General features: G+C 41.6%; 1 protein-coding gene across 1 annotated transcript in view; it reads right to left on the reverse strand.

Moving 5' to 3' along the window:
* LOC126252916 (tudor domain-containing protein 3) overlaps window positions 1-26,750 on the reverse strand; it is a 141,840-nt gene that overhangs the window by 98,938 nt on the left and 16,152 nt on the right. The window lies entirely within an intron of this gene.

Below are 26,750 nucleotides of genomic sequence, written 5' to 3' on the forward strand. Positions count from 1 at the left end.
TAGAATTAGAAACTATTGCACTTGTATAACAACAACTTGATTTAACAGTTCCTTTTAATGTGCAGCTGCAGGCACTGAAGGTAATTTTGCCTTTAGTGGTACCTGTCTGTAGACAGGTGTCATTTACAGGGTGTTTCAAAAATGACCGGTATATTTGAAACGGCAATAAAAACTAAACGAGCAGCGATAGAAATACACCGTTTGTTGCAATATGCTTGGGACAACAGTACATTTTCAGGCGGACAAACTTTCGAAATTACAGTAGTTACAATTTTCAACAACAGATGGCGCTGCAAGTGATGTGAAAGATATAGAAGACAACGCAGTCTGTGGGTGCGCCATTCTGTACGTCGTCTTTCTGCTGTAAGCGTGTGCTGTTCACAACGTGCAAGTGTGCTGTAGACAACATGGTTTATTCCTTAGAACAGAGGATTTTTCTGGTGTTGGAATTCCACCGCCTAGAACACAGTGTTGTTGCAACAAGACGAAGTTTTCAACGGAGGTTTAATGTAACCAAAGGACCAAAAAGCGATACAATAAAGGATCTGTTTGAAAAATTTCAACGGACTGGGAACGTGACGGATGAACGTGCTGGAAAGGTAGGGCGACCGCGTACGGCAACCACAAAGGGGAACGCGCAGCTAGTGCAGCAGGTGATCCAACAGCGGCCTCGGGTTTCCGTTCGCCGTGTTGCAGCTGCGGTCCAAATGACGCCAACGTCCACGTATCGTCTCATGCGCCAGAGTTTACACCTCTATCCATACAAAATTCAAACGCGGCAACCCCTCAGCGCCGCTACCATTGCTGCACGAGAGACATTCGCTAACGATATAGTGCACAGGATTGATGACGGCGATATGCATGTGGGCAGCATTTGGTTTACTGACGAAGCTTATTTTTACCTGGACGGCTTCGTCAATAAACAGAACTGGCGCATATGGGGAACCGAAAAGCCCCATGTTGCAGTCCCATCGTCCCTGCATCCTCAAAAAGTACTGGTCTGGGCCGCCATTTCTTCCAAAGGAATCATTGGCCCATTTTTCAGATCCGAAACGATTACTGCATCACGCTATCTGGACATTCTTCGTGAATTTGTGGCGGTACAAACTGCCTTAGACGACACTGCGAACACCTCGTGGTTTATGCAAGATGGTGCCCGGCCACATCGCACGGCCGACGTCTTTAATTTCCTGAATGAATATTTCGATGATCGTGTGATTGCTTTGGGCTATCCGAAACATACAGGAGGCGGCGTGGATTGGCCTCCCTATTCGCCAGACATGAACCCCTGTGACTTCTTTCTGTGGGGACACTTGAAAGACCAGGTGTACCGCCAGAATCCAGAAACAATTGAACAGCTGAAGCAGTACATCTCAACTGCATGTGAAGCCATTCCGCCAGACACGTTGTCAAAGGTTTCGGGTAATTTCATTCAGAGACTACGCCATATTATTGCTACGCATGGTGGATATGTGGAAAATATCGTACTATAGAGTTTCCCAGACCGCAGCGCCATCTGTTGTTGACAATTGTAACTACTGTAATTTCGAAAGTTTGTCTGCCTGAAAATGTACTGTTGTCCCAAGCATATTGCAACAAACGATGTATTTCTATCGCTGCCCGTTTAGTTTTTATTGCCGTTTCAAATATACCGGTCATTTTTGAAACACCCTGTAGCTTGCTTTTAATGTGGGTCTAACTTATCTACACCAATAGTTAGATAATTTTTTTTACTAGTTTTCACTTTGTGGCTGGTGTATCTCTCAATTGATTTCATAGTGTGAACATTTTTCCTTAGATTTGTTATTTGAACGTTAACACAGTTTATTGTGATGTAGTCAACTGAAACCTTCAGTTTCAACAATAAGATTGCAGATATGTTTACACTGTGAGTCTCCTGGCCTATTCAGTTGTACTTTAACATGTTACTATGCCATGTATTGAAGTGTTTGTAATCTGATTTTGTATTTTAGTTTCCTAGTACTTTACTACCACACTTTTCTTTCTTTTGAAACAGATTACATGATGACAACTTTCTATTACTCCAAATCAGTTATGATACTATTTGTGCATTGTGAGGCTGAAACATACAATAAAATAATTTAGTTTTTCAGGTTGGCCATTATGTTCAGACTCACAAAATGAGGTAGTGCAGTGGTAATAATCTGGACTCATCTTCTGGCGGACGATGTTTCAAATCATGGTCTGGCAATCCACATTTAGGTTTGGCAATCAATATTTAGGTTTCCCACAATTTCCCTAATAGTTAATGTCAATGAAGGGATGGTTCCTCTGAAATGTCACAGCTGACTTCCTTCCCCAATCCGAGCTTGTGTACGTTCTCTAATGCAGTTGTTGTCAACATGACGTTAAAACCCCAATATTCCTTCCTTCTATTTTGTTATCTTATCCTAAATACTTAACTGGAGCAGATAATACAAATGTAATCTCATTGAGTTAACTCAATATTTTAGTTTCTTTACCAATTCCTTCCTTGTTATATGTTAACATAAGTGTCAGGGGTAATACTGTTACAATTATACTTCTGAATGTCACCTATCAGGGAAAAAAATACACAAGAACCTATGTTTGAAACACAGTTCTGTACAGATGTAAAACAAGAACAATCGGTAAGACAAAGAATTATAAATCTTTGAAATGTGTTGCTACAGGATACTGTTGGAGATCAAATGAACTTACCAAGTAAGGAATGAAGACATCCTACAATGAAAAGATTACAAAAGTAAAAACAATAAATGCCTAGTTAAGAACATAATGACTGAAGAGAAAGAACAGTTGGGCACACATTACGGCATAGGTCATTGTTGATACTGTGAAAGAAGGGTTGGCGGAAGAAAGAGTTGCAACAGTAGAGTTAGATATGTGTAATTTTACACTGTTAATAGTTGTCATTGACAAATTCATATAGCAGCAAAGAAGAAAGGAAAGGAGGGATGGCAGAGCTTAACATTCTGTTGACGATGAGTAACTAGTGGCAGAGAAAAAGTTTCGAATGAACAACAATAGGGCAGCAAATTAGACTCTTGTCTTTTAAAATGGGTCATCCCAACATGAAATGGAAAATCGGGGATGAAATAATAGCAACATGATTTGGCACCTGGGGAACAGGATTTGCAATCTCCGAATATCTAGTGTTCGTTACTAGTATTGGTAGATGTACAGATTTCTACTCAGCGTGCTTTCTATTAATAGTTTAGGTATGGACTGAAGGCATATGTAATAGAATAATAAGTGTACACAATAGGTTATACTGCTCTAAGTTTATACATCAACAAAAATAATCAAGTTTTGAAAATACAATATCGCTGGATAGGTAAAGAAATCTACTCGCCATGGCAGCACGAGAAAACAAACTTGTTCTTAAAGCTTGCACATTTCCATAACTTTTATACGTTTTCTCCTGCCGCTACATGGTGAGTAGATTTTCTTATGTATCCAATTAACACAGTGGCAGAAAAAAAATTAGCACACCCTTTTAGAGGTTTCCAGTTCCCAAAAGATGTATTGTTGCAACAGTGCATATAGAGCACACAAAATGATTACATCCATGCTGAAACATCCACATTAATACGTGGTGCAGTATCCACAGGCGGCAATGCAGTTGTTAACTCTGGCATCCATTGATTGCACAACGGGTGAATAATGTCCTGGGATATGTTATTCCACACTTGCTTGACCTATTCACATCGTTTTGTAAGAGTCGTTGCTTGATGAGTCACATGCATCACTTCTCATCCCACCATATGCTACATGTGCTCGATTGGAGACAAGTCTGGAGCTTGTGCTGGCCAAGGTAGTTGTGGCACATCATGAAGAGCAATTTGAGTTTCACGGGCAGTGTGTGGGAGAGCATTATTCTGTTGGAACAACACATAACATTCCTGTTGTAAGAATGGCAAAAGAAAGGGCCTAATAACATTCCATACATACCAACACTGGTTAGCATTCCCCTCAAATAAATCTAAGGTGAACAAGAGTTGTAACTTACAGCACCTCACCTCAGACTATAGGGCATGGGGTGGGCCCAGGGTGTCTTGGACAAATGCACTCTACAAGTCAGTACTCACAAGGTCTACACTGCACGCGCAAACAACCATCACTTGGGTGCAGGCAGAATCTTCTGTCACTGCTGAAGACCGCAGTTCACCATTCCATCTTCCAAGTGATCTTCTGACGATACCAGTTGAGCTGTGCATGTCCATGCTGAGGTGTGAGTGGAAAATGGGCTACGGGTCTGTGTGCCCACAGTCCCACTGCTAATAACTAGTTTGCAACAGTTCATGTTGACACATCTGGGCACACATGGCCCTTGCAAAATGACAATCCTGGCAGGCGTCTGTGCTGCATCGACGTCCAGAACCTTGTCTACAGGTGTGAGACTATTCACTTGCCCACTGATAGCAGCACCACTGCACAACTGATGCAGCACATCCAACTTGTATGGCAGTTCTCCAAAAGGACCATCCCACCACTTGGGAAGGCCACAATTTCTAACTTACTCAGTTGGCTAGAGGAATCATGAATGCATCTCCGTGGCATGGTTGCCTTCTTGCTCCACACATTTGTACACACTGAGCCGGCTGTGAGCATTCCCTATTTCAGGGAAGCTGATGGTCTAGTAGCTATGCCACTATGCTATCTGTTGGCAGATGGTGCTGAGACCGTTATCAGTACATCTAGTATCCTCCAGACGGCATATGCCATCATTAGATCTACATCAAATTCATCTTTTCAGGTGTACTAATTTTTTTTGCTGGTAGTGTATTACATGCCTTGAGTTTATGTTTTACAGTTTTTACAATTGAGATAAGAAGACTGGAGAGAGGAGAGGATGTCGTATCGTGTAGTTTCAGATAGACTGATAAGTTGGTGTGATTATTTGGAGGAAATCTGGATAATAATATGAGGGCTCACAATAAGTACACGGACCAAGGTAAACAAATAATCTGCAAAGCTTGACTGCATGTGCATGAGTAGTTAAGACATCAAAATGCAAAACTGAGTAACTGTCAGATAAAAGAACAATACATATTTAGCAGAGTGAAGAACAATACATATTTAGCAGAGTGTAGTACCTGAACAGTGATTTTTGACTGAAGTTTACAGCCAATCAGAGAAAAGAGAAATATGAGGAAAGAGAAATCAGAGGAAAGGAAACAGAGAAAGATGAGGAAAGAGAAACTGTAAAAAAGGAAGGGGAAGAAGATTTAAAAGATTTAAACCGATTTGAAGGTTTTGTGGAAGACATTAATAGCACTGTACAACAAGAGCTGGAACATTTTTCATATCGGTCTGTTAGTCGATTTGGCTCAACATTAAATACACCAACGGAGAAAGTAAAAACTTTAAATGCTTCTGTTGCTGAGCTCATAGTAAAAGAGCAACAGAACTGCTATGAGATTGGTAAACTGCAAACTATGTCTGAAGTATCTGAGCAAGAGGTAACTTTAATGAAACATGAAAGTCAGCGTGTCCAGCATGGATCAGAATCATTAAACAAAAAGGCAGTTATGGACATAACAGATGTTCAGATGCGGGTTGTAAAAACGCCAAGAGAGAGTGATGTGTTGGTTGACAGTTTTAACTGGAGATGAATCAGAAGAAGATGTAAGAAAGCAACAAAAGGAATCACACAACAAGGCCATCTGTCGAATAACACAACAAGGCCATCAGTCCCTCGATCCATGAGTGGTGTATCCAGAAGTAGAGATGTCTGCTGAAAATGTTTTCTCATCTAGTTGGGAAAAGCGAGAAGGCTAAAAATGTAATGAACATCCTTTGGACTGTCAATAAGAATTGCAAGATGAAGGTAGTAGTGTAGTCACCTTGTTGGCATCCCCAGGGCTCTGCATCTGACAGGAAATGTCCCACCCATGGCTGCACCACTCCTGATCCATTACAATCAAGATCAGCCGCTATTCAACAGTGTGTGACATCTACAATGGAAAACTGGGTGCAGCAGAAATAGGGCAAACCAAATCTAAAAATGATTAAAACAGAGTAAAATAAGGATGAAAGAATGGCATGGCCAAGGATGTGGGGACAGGGATCCCCAGACACAGCATACAGTGGGAGATGCCGCAATCCCAACCGACCTGCCCCTGCTCCAGAGGTAGATTAAAACTTTATTACTAAGAATAAAAACCACTTTCATGGAGAAAGCTGAGAACCAGTTCAACCATCCATGAAAGGTTCCCTAATATTAGAGGTAATGATTCTGGAATACCATACATAGCAGAAAGGGCCAAAAGGAAGGGGCATTCCACCACTATATGAGCTACTGTCTATAATGCTTTACAAACAGAATGCAGGTGTGGCTTTTTACACAAAATAAAACTATGGGTTAACCTGGTATGACTGATGTGGAGATCTCAGAGGACTGTGGACTCCTTCCAGAAGAAGTAGAAGGAAGAGAGCCATGTTGCAGCAGTCTCCTTGATTGTGCCGAGTTTATCAGATGGGGCAGTAGCCCACCAGATGGTGTTCATTTCTGAGCAGCAGAGATATTATGTGCACCCGCAAATCCGCACTTGGGATTGTCAAAGGAAATGGGGAGTAATTGAGTGATCCTCTAACCAGTCAGCCAATTCATTCCCCAGGATACACACGACTTGGGACGCAACGAAGACAACTGAGCAGGCAGCAGAATGAAGGCCAGCTAGAAAGTCATGAACAATGGAGACCAAAGGGTGGGAAAAATGGTATCAGTCAATAGCCTGGAGACTGCTCACTGAGTTAGCACGTATTAAAACACGCTCAATGAAAGCCCGTTTAATAAAATGAAGACCTCTGCTAATGGCTATCAGCTCTGCTGTAAACATGCTGTGTGTTCCCAGCAGCAATTGGCGTTCTGTAGCAGAAGGAGATGTAGAAGCATATCACATCTCATCCAAAGCTTTAGAGTCATCAGTATATAAGGTGGCAGCACCCTGGAACTCATGAAGAACTGTTTTAACACATGCTGAAAGATCATGGGGGCAAACTGAGACTTCAGGACCTAGGGAAGAGATCAGTCTAACCCATAGCCTGGGCACCATCCAACAGATGTGTGCGAGAAAATACACAGATCATAGTCCAGGAAAGGGAGATTGAGATCTTGGCAGAGAGAAGTGAGGCGCATTCCAACTAGTACTCCCACCCGAGGGCAGGTATCACAAGAACACCACCCCTCGTATGCAAAGAGAATGGAATAAGTTGGATGATCAGGGAACTGTCGAATGCAATTTACACAGCAGGTCAAGAGTTGGTACTGCCAGAACAAAAGAGGTAAATCCCTGCTTCAGCAAGGAGACTGTCTACAGGACTAGTCCGAAAGGAATCAGTGGCCATACACAAGCCGCAATGATGGACTGGGTCTAACAGTTTCAAAGCTGAAGAAGCACTGGTAACCATAGTCCAGTTGGGATGAAACCAGAGCCCGATAAATACAGACAAAAGTAGCACGATCCACACTCCAAGTTGTGAGGGCACAGAAAAAGAAAGTGTTAAGCTTCCGCATGTAGCTGGTGTTTGGGTGATAAATAAGGAGCAGCCAAGTCAGCTTTTTATCAAAACGTAGGTCCAAGAAATGGGACTGCGCTACAATGTTCAGGTGCTGTGAATCTAAGTAGATTTAGGAGGGACCGTGATATGATGGCAGAAATGCACGACCTAGATTTCTGTTGGAAAGAACTGGAAACCATGGGAGAGGGCCTATGCAGAGGCCCGCCAGATGGCACCTTGGAGCCGGCATTTAGCAGAGGATACCAAGTGGGAGCTGTACCAAATGCAAAAATTGTCGACGTACAATGCAGGGGTGACCAGCAGCCCAACAGAGATCACTAGCCCACAGATGGCAATGTGGAAAAGAGTGACACTCAATACAGAACTCTGTGGGACGCCGTTCTCTTGGACCTGTGGGGAGCTGAGAAGTGCCGACTCCAACCTGGAAAAACCAGAGGGATAAAAACTGATGAACAAAAATAGATAGGGAGCCTCAGAAATTCAGTCAGAGAGGGTAGGTAAAATGTGAAGATGTCAAGCAGTGTCATACACCTTACGCAGGCCAAAATAAGACTGTGATAAGGTGTTGGCATTTAGAAAAATGCCTGTTGGATTGGTGCTTCCAATCTATGTAAATGGTTGGTTGTTGATCGTACCTCCCGGAAACCACACTGATAAGGAAACAAAAGGCTCTGCGGACAACCATCCTCTCAAGCAGCTTACAGAGTATGTTGGTTAGGTTAATCAAACAGTGACAGTTGAGAGACATTGTGTTCTTGCCTGGCTGACGGACTGTGACAACTATGCTATCTTGCTGTTGGGAGGGGAAGGACTTTGGAGCCAAATATGGTTGAAGACCCTGAGGAGATCTTGCCTTTGGACAACATTCACATGGATGATCTCATTGTGAACTGAATCAGGGCCTGGGGCTTTGAAGTAGTTCCCAGTCAGTGAAGGGTCCATTACAGGATTCAGCTTGGTGGGGGGTGAAACATACGGTGATGCCTTCATATTGTCACTTCTGCAGCAGAAACGTAGCTGGGTAGGAAGAGGATGCCAATGCTGTCGCAAAGTGGGTTGCTACTTGTTCTGCAAGAACCGATGAATTGGTACAAAAGACCATCCTCAAGAACAATATACAAAACAGCTGTTGATTGTTGGTGGCCCATACGACCACAGAGCTTGACTCTCACCTCAGATGAAGAAGCATATGTCCACAGAGAAGAGAGACAGCGCTTCCAGCATTCCTTCTTAATGTGTTTGATTAGATTGGGAGCCTTAACACTAAAAAGGAATTAGGTTGGCATGCAAAAGATGATGTCTGAATCACTGCAGGGCTCATGGATGATCCTTCATAGCTAATGCAATGTCTTGAGTCCACCGTGGCACGAGCTGACAGTGGTTTCTAGAATTTGCACCAAAATTCTTGAGGCACTACAGATTAAAACATAAAACTAAATTTGCTGTTGAGGCATTGTTGCCCAACATCGAATGTAGGGTGCTGGGAAAGTTAAAAGTCCGCTGCAGAGGGCCTAAAAGTGGGCAGGCCAGCAAGATGTAGACGACAGTAATATATGAGCCGCAGTGACACTGATGTGGGTCTTCGCGATGGAGGAGGTGGTCTTGTGTTAGCCACGTATGGCCAATGCGTAGCCGGCAGAGAACCACAGAGTCCCTACGAGAGGCCCGCATAGAGGACTTCCACACATTCATAGTCTCCTTAATGGCACGCAGTTTGTTGTGTGTACTGAGATTATGCCATTCTGTCTCACAAATCTGAAATACCTTGCAGTGTAATAATGATCACAGGTCAGTTATGGGGATGTTGATCTCCAGAAGCGGTTTCCGTGTAGCCCATTTGGCCAGCCTGTCGGCAAGTTCATTTCCTGGGATTACGACATGGCCTGGGGTCCACACAAACACCACGCAACGACTGGACCGTTCCAGGGCATAGATGGACTTCTGGATGGTCGCTACCAAAGGGTGGCGGGGGTAGCACTGGTCGATAGCTTGTAGGCTGCCCAACGAGTCAGTATAGAGAAGAAACGACTTGCCAGTGCATGAACGGATGCGCTCAAGAGCATGAGAAATGGCCACCAGCTCTGCAGTGAAAACACTGCAGCCATCTGGCAATGAGTGCTGTTCAATATGTCCTCCATGAACATACACAAAGCCAACATGACCCTCAGCCATCGAGCCATTGATGTAAACCACTTTGTGGTGCCAGTACATGTCATGAAATGAGAGGAAAGGAAAGCAGAGAGCCACAGGGTTAACTGAGTCCCTACGACCATGTGAATGGTCCAGCGAAGCTTTGGCCTAGGTGTACACCATGGAAGTGTACATCAATGGACCTGGAGTAAAGGTGGTAAAGGCAAGGGCTCCACTTCAGACAGAAGAGATCAGACGCGAACCACAATCTTAAGCCCAGAGGCAGAGGTCGAATTGAGACAGGAAAGTTTCTACATCTCTACCTTGGCCAGTAAGCACAGTGCCACCCCACAAAAGGTTATAGGCATTAAAATCTCCCAAAAGTGGGAAAGGTTTAGGGAGTTGTTGAATCAGTACAGCCAATGCATTCAGGGGTACTGCAACATCTGGAGGAAGATGTATGTTGCGACAGTTATTTTCTGCTTCATCCTTATCCTGACAGCCTAGCTTCAAGAGGGGTTTGAAGGGACACAGATTCACTGTATACCGAGTTCAGGACATAGACACAAACTCCACCTGATGCTCTATTATAGTCCCTACGGTTCTTGTCATATCCCCTACAGCCATGGAGGGCAATGCAGAAAGGAGGTGTAAAGCTTAACAGTTGCCATAACACAGGCAGGTGGTGGAAAAAACTGCAGCCATTCCACTGGAGGATGATATTATCGTGAGGCTGGGAAGGCATGAAGCACACAAGGAGGCAGGTTACGCCTCAGGGTCACCTGCTCCCACTGACTGAGTATTTGTATCCATTCCTACTGTGGATCAGGCATGAGTGAGATCCAGGTCCTCAGGGGACGTTGAGATCTCCACCTCATCTGCAGGTGCAGAATTGGTAGGGAGTGGTGGTGTTGGGTCCACCACAGGGTCCTTTTTCTTGGCAGACTTCTTTGTTTGCTTACCCTCTAGCTTCTCTTTAGGGGCTTGCTGGGAGGACTTCTCTGAAGTAGCTTCAGGCACGGAGGAAGACCGTGAAGCTCTTCGTCCAGCAGCTTTTGGCTCCTTTAGCCACTGGCGAGTGTCCACCATGGAATTAGTGGAGACCTTGGGAGAGAGGATTCCAAGGGACCCCTTCCGCACAAGAGGAGTCAGAGGAAGCTGTTGTTTCTTCGGCTGGGGGGAGGGGACGGACGTCCCGTGTTTGGGGGGGCCTTGCTCCCAAAGTAGGTACTACCACCAAGAGGGCGGATGTATTCTGGAGGGCCGGAGGGCCCACTGTTCGTGGCACAGAGTGTGGTATGACTGGTACTTGTGATGGCGACGGTAATGTAGCTGCAGCATATGTGGACATCGACTGAGCGGGGTGTAATCATTCAAATTTATGTTTAGCCTCTTCGTAAGTCAACCGGTCCAGGGTCTTGTACTCCGTGATTTTCCGCTCCTTTTGGAGTACTGTGCAGTCTGGTGAGCAGGGGGAGTGCTGCTCTCCACAGATGAAACAAGTGGGAGGAGGTGCACATGGAGTATCTGGATGCAGTGGACGACCGCAGTCTTGACATGTGTTGCTGGAAGTGCTACAGCACTTAAAAAACCGCATAGGGGGAGAGACTTATGGTTTAATGTCACAACAATAAACTATCACCTTGACCTTTTCAGGCAATGAATCACCCTCAAAGGCCAAGATGAAGGCACCGGTAGCAACCCTGTTGTCTTTGGGTCCCCTGTAAATGCATCGGATGAAATGAACACCCTGTCATTCTAGATTGGCGCTGTCAGACTGCAAGAGGAGGTCAAGATGGAAAATGAGCCCCTGGACCACACTGAGGCTTTTATGGGGAGTGACAGAAACAGGAATATCACCCAGACAGTCACAAGCGAGTAACACCCGGGATTGGGCTGGGGATGCTGTCTGAATCAAGACTACACTGCTTCTCATCTTGGACAGTGCTACCACTTCTCCAAACCTATCCTCAAGATGTTCATAAAAAAACTGAGGCTTCATAAATAGAAAGGAGTCCCTGTCCATTCTGCTACAGACTAAATACCGAGGCGAATATGGCTCTCTTCTTTCTGTAGACCTATGTTCCTCCCATGGTGAAGCGAGGGAGGGAAATGATTTAGGGACACATCTGTCAGCATTGTACTCGATCTTGCCCTTCTTAGAGACTGCTGGCGCTCTATAGTCACCAGCAAGAGATGCTTTAGTCCGCTTTATTTCACATCACCCGCCCTGATGCCACCCACTCTGCCCCATGGGCACCACCCAGCCATGGCAAAGGCCACCTGGTATGATGGCTGTTGCTGGGAGTCCTGATGCCCCAGGAAGACAGGCATCTACTCTTTGGCATACATACTCCTTGGAGTTTACAGCTCAGGCATCAGCAGTGCGATCCCTGTGTTGTCAGGGGGCTACCACTAAATGGGTACGTGACGGATCCACCACAACAGACTGGCTACCGTGCTGGATATTGGGTGCAGAGAAATCGAATATTGTCATGGGGGCGAAAGAGGACAGGAGACAACAGAAGAAGATGACAACAGTTGAATTGCAGGTGGAGATGCAAAGCCATGACAAGAGGTTCAGGAGACCGAATCTAAGGGCACTATGGATAACTTGTGCACCACGTAAGGCGTCCTTCCCCATATGCCCGCACTTCTGTAGAATTTGGAAAGTGGCAGGTCAAACTTGGGACCTGAACTTACAGGGCTGAAAAGTGTGAGACTCCTTTTGGCCACCTCTTACAACAGGCAGGGATACCTCGGGTCTATTCTAGCCCCCGGACCCGCAGGGACTGTTAAAGGGGCTGTTGGTATGGAGCATGGGGACAGATGAAGAGCAGACAGCCCTGGGACCCACAGGTCATGGCTCCTTTAGCCATTGATTGGCACTTGGCCTCCCATCCAGGGGTTGCCAGGGAGATGGATCCAGTGAAGCAGCCCTGTCAGTGGTAGACACCTAAGGGGAACACTTCTCAGGCTGGGCGCAGGAAATTGTTTTCGAAAAAGAAGACAAGTGTGGTGGGGAAATTTGGTTTAGGAAAGGTAGAGTTGGGGGGGGGGGGGAGGCAATATTTGTGGTGTTAGGGTAAACTGGCAAACATGGAGAGTGATGATCTGCCCAGTTGACACACTACAGTGAACGTTCACAAGGACTATGTTCGTGGAGTAATCATACACAGTTGCCGCATTCTGGGTTAGCTGTGCTGAGGGCTGACATAAGCTCAAAGCGTTAACATCATACAACACTTCATAGACAGCAGGACATATGGTTTCGAAGCCAACTGTACAACGTGAACTTAGCTTCCTCTGGGAGAACATTCCCTTTAAAGGCTAAGATAAAGGCACCTGGATCCATACAATTATCCTTGGGCTCTTTTTGTACAAGTCTGCTAAAACGTATGCCTTGCTGTTAGAGATCAGTCTGAAGCTTCTCAGCTGTTTGGAGCATAAGATCTCTGTGGAAGATGACTGCTTGGACCATGTTCAAAGTTTTATGTGGGCCAGCGGTCACAGGTATGTCATCTACACAATCACACAGCTGAGGAGCTGTAGGTCGGGCTGCAGAGAAAGTTTTGGTTAATAACAAGCGATTTCACAATTTTTCCCTGAGACCCAACTTCCCAAATTTGTCTTCAATATTTTTTATAATAAATAATGGTTTCATCGCAGTAGAAGTATCTCCATCATTCCAAGAACGTACCAAGTATTGAGGGAAGTGTTTCACATCCAGATGTCTGGCTTGTCCCTCTTCCCACAGCATGTGTCTCTGCAGTGTAAGAATCTTTGCCGTCTGAAGAGGCTGCCGGGGCATTGTGGAAGAAAGTTTAGTTTGCTTCATACGTGAATCTTCCATCATGGGTCCACCCAATCCGAACAGGAGCTTTTCCCATGGGTGCCACCAAGCCACAGCAACAGTTACATGCCCAGTACACCATTTCCCGGAGCCCCATACCATAGCGATGATGGGCGCATACTCCTTGGCTTGTGTGGGGAGTTTCCAGCTCAGGCACCAACAATGTGTCCTTGCACAGTTAAAGGGCTACCACTGCACACGTAATTGACGACAGCCCCCTTCCCACAATGGAACAGCTACGGTGCTGGCTTTTGGGCCTAGTTCCCTAGCACGAAAGAAAGGGTGTAAAGACAGAAAGGTACAAAAGGCGGAATATATGGCACGCTGGGTGAGCTTGCCTGCATGATCCACACTTCTGTAAAAATTTGGAAAAGGGGCAGCAAAGCAAACCCAACAAGGAGATTACATAGTTAAGAATGAAAAGTTATAGAATGCCACAAGGAAAGAAAACAAGTGTCCAAAATCACAAACCAGATCCAAGCACAATTGGCATCAAGAAGACAATTCAATAGAAAGGCAGAGAAGAGAAAAGAATAGAATAGTAGGACAGACTAGCAGCACAGAAAGGGGAAAGACTGTACCAGAGAAAATAGCAGTAACATCTAGAAATGTGTTTAAGATTACAGAACAAAGTGAGGTCAACTAAAGAGAATGTAGTAGCTAGAGGAAAGAGTTAATGTTTGCAGTGGGCAAAGAAATTACATACAAATTTCCAGAGTTTGATTCTCATAGGAAAACCCACTCAGTCTTATCTTTAAGATATTTCCAAGGTGTTTTAACATGTCAGTCTACCTGGTGATTTTGCTTTTAAAACACTACCGGTTTCCTTGAAGGACTTCAGCCAATGATGGATAGTTTTTGCTATAGGTGGTACACCACCATACTTACGTCTAAAATTATGTTGCACTGTTATAGCTGACTAAGTTTTCACAAGCCAAATAACACACTGCTCTTTCTGTTGCAGAGTACACATTGTTGCTGAGTTGCTATGCACTGCACTGCACACACGCCTGGACTGAACTGAGGAAACAGAGGAAAAAACAGCAATGGTGCCGTCTCAAGGTCAAGCAGTCCTGCCAACAGCAGGAGAGGCAAACTTGGAGAGTTGATGAATCAAACACCACAGACTAGAATAGTGTATATCACTTTGTACAGATTCTAGGACACATTAAAACTAGGGAGTTCTTTTTCAAACACAATGTATTATCCTCAGTTCACCACAACAGGTTATGGGCCCAGATTTAAATGTTTCAAATTATGAGAATTAGATTACCCATTTGCTGGATTATTTTTCATTTACTAAGGGTATTCATGTGACGGAAAGATTCATGGAATATGGAAAACAACGCTTCAGCAGAATTACAGTAGTCATACAAACATTCTTAAGTTGTCACATGAAGAAGTCGGAAACAAGGAAATGACAGATTCAACTGTGTTTAAAGTATCATCACCTTAATTCGGCTGCAGATGGTACACACCAACATCCATAATTACCGGAAGAAGAACCATTCAATGCTTGCTGATGTTGGCAACAGGACAAAGCATGGACAGCTCATATCATTAGAACAGCAATTGAAGAGGAACCTGCTATTCACATAGAAAAGAAGACTGATGCAAGACAAAACTTGGACACCCTTGTATCAGCTGAACAATCTTCAATTCAATGATTATAAACATTGTTCAATTGTTTCTTTGAAACAACAAAAATGGTCTCACACCTGAAACAAAACACTTGTCACATTGCAAACCTTTCCAATGACTTACATGACAAACAGAAAAAAGATCACAAAAATGCAACTTTGTCTCTTTTATTTCTACATCATCCTATTTTGAAAACTTTAGGTCCTGACTACCAGTTATTCAGGCCAACTTGGTATTGTGTTCCTGAATCTGGGTAAATGACATAGCTTATTATTGCGAAATTTGTGTTCGATTGAGAATTCCCTAGCTACACATGGAAAGACTCAGTAAGCTGGCACTTTCTACGCAAAATCAAAATCGGACAAGCAACTGTGAAAACAGAAGAAACTCACAACACAGTGGAATAAGTCAAAGAAGAATCTTGTTCATTTCTATGTTGCAAGAAACTTGAACATATTATTGCAAATTCCTAGAAATGTTTGGCTGCAGACGAAATGTGGCGACAGCTAGCAGTAACAGTTCTAGTTCCAGTTTAAAAATAATAGTTCTAATTCAAGTTTAAAAGTGGACAGTAAACCACATACATCTTTCGCCACTGGCTTGGCATCCATGCTAATTTTAATAGGGCTGATCCTTAGATTTCAGAATCTGGCACAAAATAAATGGCATGTTGCTATGTTTGAAAAGTTTCCAGATCCACAATATGCACAGGAAGCTGGCAATGGAGTTACTTTTGCATATAGGACAGGCAGTAATAATATTGAAGTATACATAAACAACACATGAATACCTTTTTAGTTGATGTTCGGTATGTACAGTCAACAAAACAAAACTGTCCATAGCTCAGGTACCTTCGGTTGTGTACAACTCTCACAATGGTATCACAACACACACTGGCAATGGCAGCAGCAATAGATGTTAACACACTTCTAGCAGTGTATTTGTTCCTTCTTATTATAATGATTTTACGTAAAGACATTTCTGATTTTCTGTGATTGTGTATAATTACCACACATTGTTTTATATGTACATTGCAATAGTTACTTTCATCAGTTTGAAATGACGAGATGCTTCTGCCTTGAATACACAAATAAGAGCAGATCTGTACAGCAACAAGATAGCCACATGCCAGCATTTGAGGCTCCAGAACTCAAGTGAAGTAATTAGGATTCGTATCCCTACAATACATTGTTTTGTTTGTTGATATTTTAGAAGCATAATACAAATATAGCCACTGTATGCCAAGCATGAGAACACAATGTACCACAGACATGAACATGACAAACAGTCATTTACTGCCAGGATGTTTCAGCATACACAGGCCACAAGAGAGAGTGTGCCAGCACTCATCCGGTGTGATGATTCCAGTGTGTGAGAAACAGCAGTTAGTTGCAGTGTTCAACCTCACTGTGCCCAGAAGTAGATAAAGGGTGGTGCAAGATGGGTAATTAGCCAACAGCAAGGGTCAGAATAGCAAACATGTTGAGGCCTAAGCAAGACAACATGTTAGTAGGCACATGCATAGAAGGTACAGTTTTGAACACTGTCCAACTCAACAATGAGACTAATGTCCTTGGTTGTTAACATACTGTTCACAATCACTTATGGGTTGCTGGCCTTAAGAGCCCATAGAACTGTTAATAAAGAGACCCTCTCCAATGATAAACTTTATACACTTGCCTTCTCCAGATTGAATGTAGACTGTGAGTGGCACTGGGTTACCTTTTGAAATAAGTCAATATTTACCTCAGTGAATGAAGGTCCAGTTATTGTCTACAGGCCATGGTGAGCACATTACAACTCAGTATAAGATGCAGCATTCATGTATTGGCTGCATCACAGTCTCATGCATCAGTTTGCATTTTGTATGTCAAACTCCTAGTGAAGTGAATGTCTCTGCTATATGGAAAGAGTTCAATTTCCCACAGGCCGTTTATAGCAAATTCCATTTTTACTGCTCTCAAGATGGCCTCTCTAAATAACCTAATAATCAAACATGACAGTCGCAGTTCTATTCAGCCAGTTATCAGAGAATCTGCAGTGGGGCGTCCCAATTGGGAATAAATGGAAGGAGCTAACACAAGTTCTGGTATTCGCCTTATAAAGAAGGGAATCCTCCCGAAAACCTTGGTCAGAAGCTGGGGACTGGAACCATATTAATTTATTTCTGGTACGTAATCCTTCATTGAGGACATTATCCCAGACAAGAATTTTATTATTGTTTATAAGTGAAGTGAATATATATTGTATGATTCTTACATATGTTTTGACAGTCGGCAGCTTTATGAAATATTATTCCAAATTATTTGCTGAATGCTAATTTCATGACATCCGCTGCCATAGGTATAGGTATGTAACCCTATTGTGACATATAAAAATTTGTGTCACACTGGGACTTCCCAATTATCAGATGTGTTCCCCTTAACCATTTCGGCTATCAGTACTTGCTCCTTTGCTCAAGCCAAACCTCCATATACCACTGTCCACTTCCTTACATTGTAGCCTTGCACACTTCTCTCCTTAACCTCACAATGCTATCCAATTTCAACTCAGGGGAATGACACTATCACAAGGAAACTAGACCATTTTTATCATCATGTGTCCCACCCCATGTTTTGATACTTACATATGATTTGATGATCAGAAAATCAATTGTCAAATCATATGTAAGTCCCATAAGCCAAGACAGGGTATATATTAGAAATGGTCTAGATCCTTTGCCATAGTCTCATTCTCCCTGAGAAGAAATCGAATAATTTTGCAAGCTTAAAAGGAGACATCCATAACACCACAATATAAGGAAGTTGACAGTGACATATGGAGGTTTGGATCAGGCCACGCAGTGTGCACAGATAGCTGAAAAGATTAAAGCCACTGCTTGCAATAAGCTGGAAATCTGGGTTTGAGCCACAGCCCGGTACAAATTTTCATATGTCACAATCATTATTTGATCAGTTACTCTCTCCTACATTTGAAATATGAGCTTCATAAAGGATAAAATTTTGCTAGAAATCTTATTGATCTAAAATCAGTAACTCCCTGAAATAATAATATATTGTCTCACTCCTATAAAACCAATGTCCTTAAAACAACTTGGATGAAGGTGATGATTTTTGTTAGCTTGTACTAGAATAGCTCAAGTAATATGCATCAGTGTTTTACTCATCAAGACAAGAGAAGCTGCCACAGAAAGGCTTTTGGCACCTACCATGAAGCGGACATAAAAGAATATTGGCCCGATAGCACCAGACTCAAAGTCTGATTCAAAGAATGACGACCAGGCACTACTTGCACAGTGACACTAACTCCACCTTCCAACCACACATCTATCACCACCAGCTAAATCACTACATATTTCGTGATCACTGTCCACACCCGATACTTCCATGTATAATGTTTAATTGTATTCGTTTCCAATGTTGTGTGTAAGACACCTCATTGGTAAGGTACTAAGTTGCCGCTATAACCCAACAAGGGCATTGACAAGGCAAAAGTGTTGCCACAATTTATGACGAGGCTGTACGTCCTGAAAATGCCCTATGTGTGATTTAGCCATTTTCTATGTGGACAGTTGTGCTTTGTCAACTGTACTTGATGCAAAAACTAACTCTTTCTGATCATCAAGCACACAAAAGAGATATAATGTGACTATTGATAACATAGGTAGTATCATTCGGCACCAAAGTGAAACAGTCACAACAGGGAAACTTGCTGGTTCGGTGTACATTACGAATAAACTTATTTTTTTTTTTTTATGCACATTGACAAATAAGGGTTAACATAGTAACTTCAGAAGAACAATTCCACCAGGTTGGCTTGAGAGACATGGTCATCAAGACAAAAGTTATGTATGCAATATTCTCTCTCTTCAGTATATCAGTTAAGTGTTCTGATACCAACTTGTTTTGAGATGGATGTATTCTTGGCAAATCCCATGGCAAACCATATGGTACTTGCAGAGGTCACATGCAAACAGTCAGCGAGTCAATTAATGCTGATGTTAATGGATCAATGTTTGTTGATTCTATAGATGGCTTTATTACTACATGATTTTCAAAGATGATTTTCATTTGGATATACTTCATCCCAAATAAATCTGAAGTAGCCAAAATTTTGAAAACATTTTGGACAATGTATGATGCTGCTACTCATAAAGTAATAATGTTTGGGCTGATGGTGGAGGAGAGTTTAATTGTAACATGGTAGCTGCAGTGCTACAACACCGAGGTATTGAGTTTTGCCTTACACATCCAGATTTTCCTGAGGAAAACAGTGTTGCTGAACAAGCAAAACAACTAATAATAAAATTAACTTGCTCCATGTTATCACTAGAAAGTTACCTCAAATAGGAATCACTGGAGGGAAGGTGACACCCTTTTCAACGAACACTGTTGTGAAAATTTAGAGAACCGGCATATGAGGCTGACTATAGAATGATTCTACTGCCACCAACATACATTTCTCATAAGGACCTTAAAGATAATATCATACAGATTAGGGCACACATGGAGGCATACAGACAGTCATTTTTCCCTCATTCTAGTTGTGAATGGAATACAAAAGGAAATGACTAGTAGCGGTACACGGTATCCTCTGCCACACACCTCATGGTGGCTTGCGGAGTAGGTGTGTAGATGTACATATACCTAAATCATTTTGGGCTCAAGCATGTGACACAGCAATTTTTCTATTCAATCATACTGGGAAGTTCAGTGTTCACAGTAAAACATCTTTTGAATTGTGGACTGACAAAGTATTCAACAGTTTTAGCTATTTACGCATTTTGGGTCAAAATGCTATGTTTAACTGGCAGAAAAATTCCATGCCAAGATGGATGATGTCACTGTATCTGGCCATTCTGTTGTTTATGTAAAAGACAAAGATAGTTACAAAGAGTAAATTCCATCAAAATGTCGTGTAATGAAACCACATAATGTTGATTTTCAAGCAGACATTACGTACAACTGGAAATTCAATTATGCTGGAATTTAATTCCATACCTGAAGAAATAGAAGAGATAGTGACTTGATTAGTAATTTTTGACCAAATGAGACCATTAAATTTAATATTGACCAAACTCAGACTGGTAACTAAGAATATTTGGGGAACTACAAAATCGCCATCCACTCCATAAAATACACTCCCAATAGGTTTTAGTGTTTACAAATTACATTATCAGGCTCACACATCTGAAGAAACACATGCATTAGTTTGACAAAAGCAAACCACAAAGAGCTTGCACCAACAAACTTCAACAAAACTATGGAAAGTCGTGATTTTGAGTAATGGTTAAATCCAATAAAGAAGGAATGAAAGTCTTCGAAGAAAATAATGCCTAGAACTGTCTAAAGGTTAACATGTTATCAATAATTGATGGGTACACACTGCAGGAAATTAAACTTGATGGATCAACTAATCGACATCATGTTTTCATACCACAATACCGACTGCAGCTGAAGGAAACATGAAGCTTGGTCTATTCAAAGTTAGAACTGCATTTTCGTGTGGCAACTTGGACACAGAAATATATATGACTCAACCAGAAGCATCAAGTCGTGTTTGTCACCTCAAGAAAACAGTATACAGACTTAATCATATCATTGTTGGAATAATAATTCTGACTCACTCATGAATAAAAATCTTTTAACTGTTTTGACCACAGATCCTCACATTTATATTTCACACTCCGGGCAGGGACTACTCAAGAAGACGTCGTTATCAAGAGAAAGAAAACTGGCGTTCTATGGATCGGAGCGTGGAATGTCAGATCCCTTAATCGGGCAGGTAGGTTAGAAAATTTAAAAAGGGAAATGGATAGGTTAGAGTTAGATATAGTAGGAATAAGTAAAGTTCGGTGGCAGGAGGAACAAGACTTTTGGTCAGGTGAATACAGGGTTATAAATACAAAATCAAATAGGGGTAATGCAGGGGTACGTTTAATAATGAATAAAAAAAAATAGGAGTGCGGGTAAGCTACTACAAACAGCATTACTGTGAACGCATTACAGTGGCCAAGATAGACACGAAGCCCACGCCTTCTACAGTAGTACAAGTTTATATGCCAACTAGCTCTGCAGATGATGAAGAAATTGATGAAATGTATGATGAGATAAAAGAAATTATTCAAGTAGTGAAGGGAGACAAAAATTTAATAGTCATGGGTGACTGGAATTCGACAGTAGGAAAAGGAAGAGAAGGAAACGTAGTAGGTGAATATGGATTGGGGCTAAGAAATGAAAGAGGAAGCCGCCTGGTAGAATTTTGCACAGAGCATAACTTAATCATAGCTAACACTTGGTTCAAGAATCATGAAAGAAGGTTGTATACATGGAAGAACCCTGGAGATACTAAAAGGTTTCTGATAGATTATATAATGGTAAGACAGAGATTTAGGAACCAGATTCTAAATTGTAAGACATTTCCAGGGGCAGATGTAGACTCTGACCACAATCTATTGGTTATGAACTGTAGATTAAAACTGAAGAAACTGCAAAAAGGTGGGAATTTAAGGAGATGGGAACTGGATAAACTGAAAGAACCAGAGGTTGTACAGAGTTTCATGGAGAGCATAAGGGAACAATTGACAGGAATGGGGGAAAGAAATACAGTAGAAGAAGAATGGGTAGCTTTGAGGGATGAAATAGTGAAGGCAGCAGAGGATGAAGTAGGTAAAAAGGCGAGGACTAGTAGAAATCCTTGGGTAACAGAAGAGATACTGAATTTAATTGATGAAAGGAGAAAATACAAAAATGCAGTAAGTGAAGCAGGCAAAAGGAATACAAACGTCTCAAAAATGAGATCTACAGGAAGTGCAAAATGGCTAAGCAGGGATGCCTAGAGGACAACTGTAAAGATGTAGAGGCATATCTCACGAGGGGTAAGATAGATACTGCCTACAGGAAAATTAAAGAGACCTTTGGAGAAAAGAGAACCACTTGTATGAATATCAAGAGCTCAGGTGGAAACCCAGGTCTAAGCAAAGAAGGGAAAGCAGAAAGGTGGAAGGAGTATATAGAGGGTCAATACAGGGGCGATGTTCTTGAGGACAATATTATGGAAATGGAAGAGGAGGTAGATGAAGATGAAATGGGAGATATGATACTGCATGAAGAGTTTGACAGAGCACTGAAAGATCTGAGTCGAAACAAGGCCCTGGGAGTAGACAACATTCCATTAGAACTACTGACAGCCTTGGGAGAGCCAGTCCTGACAAAACTCTACCATCTGCAGAGCAAGATGTATGAGACAGGTGAAATTCCCTCAGACTTCAAGAAGAATTCAAATCCCAAAGAAAGCAGGTGTTGACAGATGTGAAAATTACCGAACTATCAGTTTAATAAGTCACAGCTGCAAAATACTAACGCAAATTCTTTACAGACGAATGGAAAAACTGGTAGAAGCTGACCTCGGGGAAGACCAGTTTGGATTCCGTAGAAATGTTGGAACACGTGAGGCAGTACTGACCCTACAACTTATCTTAGAAGAAAGATTCTTAGAAGAAATATTATAGAAAGGCAAACCTACGTTTCTAGCATTTTTAGACTTAGAGAAAGCTTTCGACAATGCTGACTGGAATACTCTCTTTCAAATTCTGAAGGTGGCTGGGGTAAAATACAGGGAGCGAAAGGCTATTTACAATTTGTACAAAAACCAGATGGCAGTTATAAGAGTCGAGGGACGTGAAAGGGAAGCAGTGGTTGGGAAGGGAGTGAAACAAGGTTGTAGCCTCTCCCCGATGCTATTCAATCTGTATCTTGAGCAGGCAGTAAAGGAAACAAAAGAAAAATTCGGAGTAGGTATTAAAATCCATGGAGAAGAAATAAAAACTTTGAGGTTCGCCGATGACATTGTAATTCTGTCAGAGACAGCAAAGGACTTGGAAGAGCAGTTGAACGGAATGGACAGTGTCTTGAAAGGAGGGTATAAGATGAACATCAACAAAAGCAAAACGAGGATAATGGAATGTAGTCGAATTAAATCAGGTGATGCTGAGGGAATTAGGTTAGGAAATGAGACACTTAAAGTAGCAAAGGAGTTTTGTTATTTGGGGAGCAAAATAACTGATGACGGTCGAAGTAGAGAGGATATAAAATGTAGACTGGCAATGGCAAGGAAAGCGTTTCTGAAGAAGAGAAATTTGTTAACATCGAGTATTGATTTAAGTGCCAGGAAGTCGTTTCTGAAAGTATTTGTATGGAGTATAGACATGTATGGAAGTGAAACGTGGACGATAAATAGTTTAGACAAGAAGAGAATAGAAGTTTTCGAAATGTGGTGCTACAGAAGAATGCTGAAGATTAGATGGGTAGATCACATAATTAATGAGGAGGTATTGAATAGAATTGGGGAGGAGTTTGTGGCACAACTTGACTAGAAGAAGGAATCGGTTGGTAGGACATGTTCTGAGGCATCAAGGGATCACCAATTTGGTGTAAAAATCGTAGAGGGAGACCAAGAGATGAATACACTAAGCAGATTCAGAAGGATGTAGGCTGCAGTAGGTACTGGGAAATGGAAAAGCTTGCACAGGATAGAGTAGCACGGAGAGCTGCATCAAACCAGTCTCAGGACTGAAGACCACAACAACAACAACAACAACATAGGAAAACAGAAAAATTGCTGATAGCTATTTACAAGAATTATAGTCTCATTGCAGAATCAACTCAACTCATAGTATAATGAATTTGTTTTTATATTTGTTAAAGATAGAATTCAAAATAATAGTAGGATCTTTACACTCATTTTGAGGCAAGCAAGTAGAACAAGAATATGGCTTGTTTAGTTCACAGTAAGCATACAGAGAGAAGTTTCTACATTGTTTTAACGTGGTTGAATCTTAACCATTACAGACTCCTCCCGATAATGAAGAATGACACAATGAGTCTAACAACACTCTCAACAGCAACATTCATTACTGTTCAGCTGTGGGATCATTAATGAATACGACACGCTCAACTCATCAAGATTCTGCTTATGCCATTTCAAAAGTTGCTCATCCAATGCCTAAATCCACTTCTTCCAACTGGAATGCCGCAAAATGCATTCTAATATAGCTTTGTGGTACCAGAGACATGGGTCTCTTCTACCTGTGCCGTTCCACATAGGATTTATTCGCACGCTTTCCCTAAATGTGCAGTACTGAGTTTACTTTGCAGGACAAAAGTAGCCTCAAAATATGTCCATTTGTTTCACATATTCTACTGTGTGAAACAAACACACCAATGCTCAAAAACAACACGCATAATAAAAACTAATCACAATTATTACATAAGTGATGAAGTGTGAAAAAATCACACTGAAGTAGACAGCAAATCAATCTACTACATATGTGGAACTGAAAACGGTCTTTGCTCTCAAGATTTTTTTCCCCCTTTATTTCATGACTAGTGTCAATCTAAGAGATCACATCAGATGTGCCTGTCTTCCACGAAAATAATTTGTGCACAGATGATCTAAAGTACATTACTTTTTACCAAATTTCAAAAATCACCTAATAATTATTACCACCATTTCAAACTACACTGACTACTGGCAGCACTGCTCAGTCAATCTAGAAAAGTATCTAATGTAAGCAATGCCCTATGTATAGAATTGCAATATGTGACAATAACTAGCTTCAGTGTTTTACTGTGTGGGAGTCCTTCAGGGAATTGAGGCATTACCTAAGAAGGAATGACATGAATGTTTGTAAAAATGCTTCTTGCATGTACTGTAGTGCTTTTTGTTTTGGCCTAATTGCATTGGTTACCTCTATATTGTTCAGAAAGTGTAGATGAAATATTTTTGCTCGAAATTATTTTTTAGTCACACTTTTTACTGACTGCTTCATACCAACCAGTCTGCAACTTCTTTTCTGATGATCCTACAACTCTTCGTTAATTCCAAATTTGTAGATTGACTGATAGCAATTCTCTTTCTCCATTTTTCCCAATCTTCTGCAAGTTCTTCAGTTCATAGTATGTTGTCAGTTTCACATCTCATTTTAATTTCCTGACGTACTGAAGTCTCTGTCTTCCTCATGCACATTCCTGCTATTAATTTCACAATGAATGGTCACTGTCTGTATATATGTCCCACCCATTAGTCCTCCATTCCTCAATAGTCCTTCCCCACAATCTTTCCTCTCCTGTGTTGTTGAAGACTTAATCATTGGTCACTCCTCTCTCTCAATGAAATCTTTTCACTCTTCTCCAACACTATGCCTTAAAAGCATGTAGTCTTTTCTGTTCTGACTCCCCTACTGCACAGAGCTCTGAGGCATATAGGGCAACACTCCAAACAATGCTTTTACATAATGTTTCCCTGTGTTTAAACTTAGATTTTTCAACATTAGTAACTTCTTCTTCTTATCCTCCTCCTTCTTGAGTGCTGTTTCAGCTTGTGGAATACATTTAATCTCCTGGTATGATCTACCATTTCTGTGGCTCTATTATCCAGGTACTTCAAGCTGGTGATTTGCTTCAGATTCCCTCCATCCAGAAGTAGGTTTGCCACTTTCACAACTTTACTATATACAATAATTTCATTTTCCTTTTTATTTTTTTTTTACATGATATCTTCATGAAAATACAATGTTTATGTCTTCTATGGCTTTTTGGAGACACTTTTAAAATTCGGCTAACACTGCTATATCATCTGCAAATCTAACAACTTTGATTTGGTATGCACATACAATTATTCTTCAACATATGTATCTTTACATTATTTGTGGCACCTTCAATGTCTGCCAAAGACATTTATCTACTCTCTTAAATTTTCCATAGATATCTTATTTTGACAGCTGCTGCTAGAATTCTGTAAAGCTGCTGGATTATTTTTCTCTCTCAGTTATCCAACTTAACACTTTGGCGACTAAGCTCGAGCATAGCTCGGACCACAAACTATGTTGAAAAAACCGTGCCCAAGTATAGCTGAAGCAGCAATTTTCTCACCGCACAAGCGACCTATCGCTCGAACACTGAACACATTTCTTATGAGGGCAATGTACAAATGTTTCTCTACATGTCCCTTAACGGGTGCTGCCCTTTGTCATCGATTTCTGGAATTATTTCGAAAGAAACACTAGCGTATGTAGCAGCTGCTGCCATGAATGGCTGAGCCAATGTGTGATTGTGTTGAACAAGTAAGTCAGATCTGTACAAAGAGGAAGGCATTTTGGAAGCTTTAGAGGAATAAATTGCTCAATAACTCACTTTTTTTGGAAGGATAATTATACTTTCTTTGCCATTATTTTAAAATCTGTAATAAATCAAAAAACTAAAGTAAATATTAGTAAAAATCTTGAGGCTTGGTATTTTTATTGTGTATTACTCTCGAAAATATATCAATTACGTATGTGGCAGTAGCACTTTGATTAGTGCCATAAATGGCCAGTTTTCTACGCCTGACATTTTCCTAAGTGGCTGGTCTTCACAGTGTTAACGCACATTAAAATTTACATCACTTTAGTCAAGTCCACACCGCCAAAAGACTTCCCTAAATTAATAAAGCCTACAAACAGTAATGATTTAATTTTATTCTCAGAATATTCACTTTAAGTAAATTATGCGTGTTTTATATTTACTAAGTTTCTTCAACACAGTATTAACAACAACAAAGTGGT

This window comes from Schistocerca nitens, chromosome 4 (genome assembly GCF_023898315.1).
Source record: "Schistocerca nitens isolate TAMUIC-IGC-003100 chromosome 4, iqSchNite1.1, whole genome shotgun sequence".
Lineage (NCBI taxonomy): Eukaryota > Metazoa > Arthropoda > Insecta > Orthoptera > Acrididae > Schistocerca > Schistocerca nitens.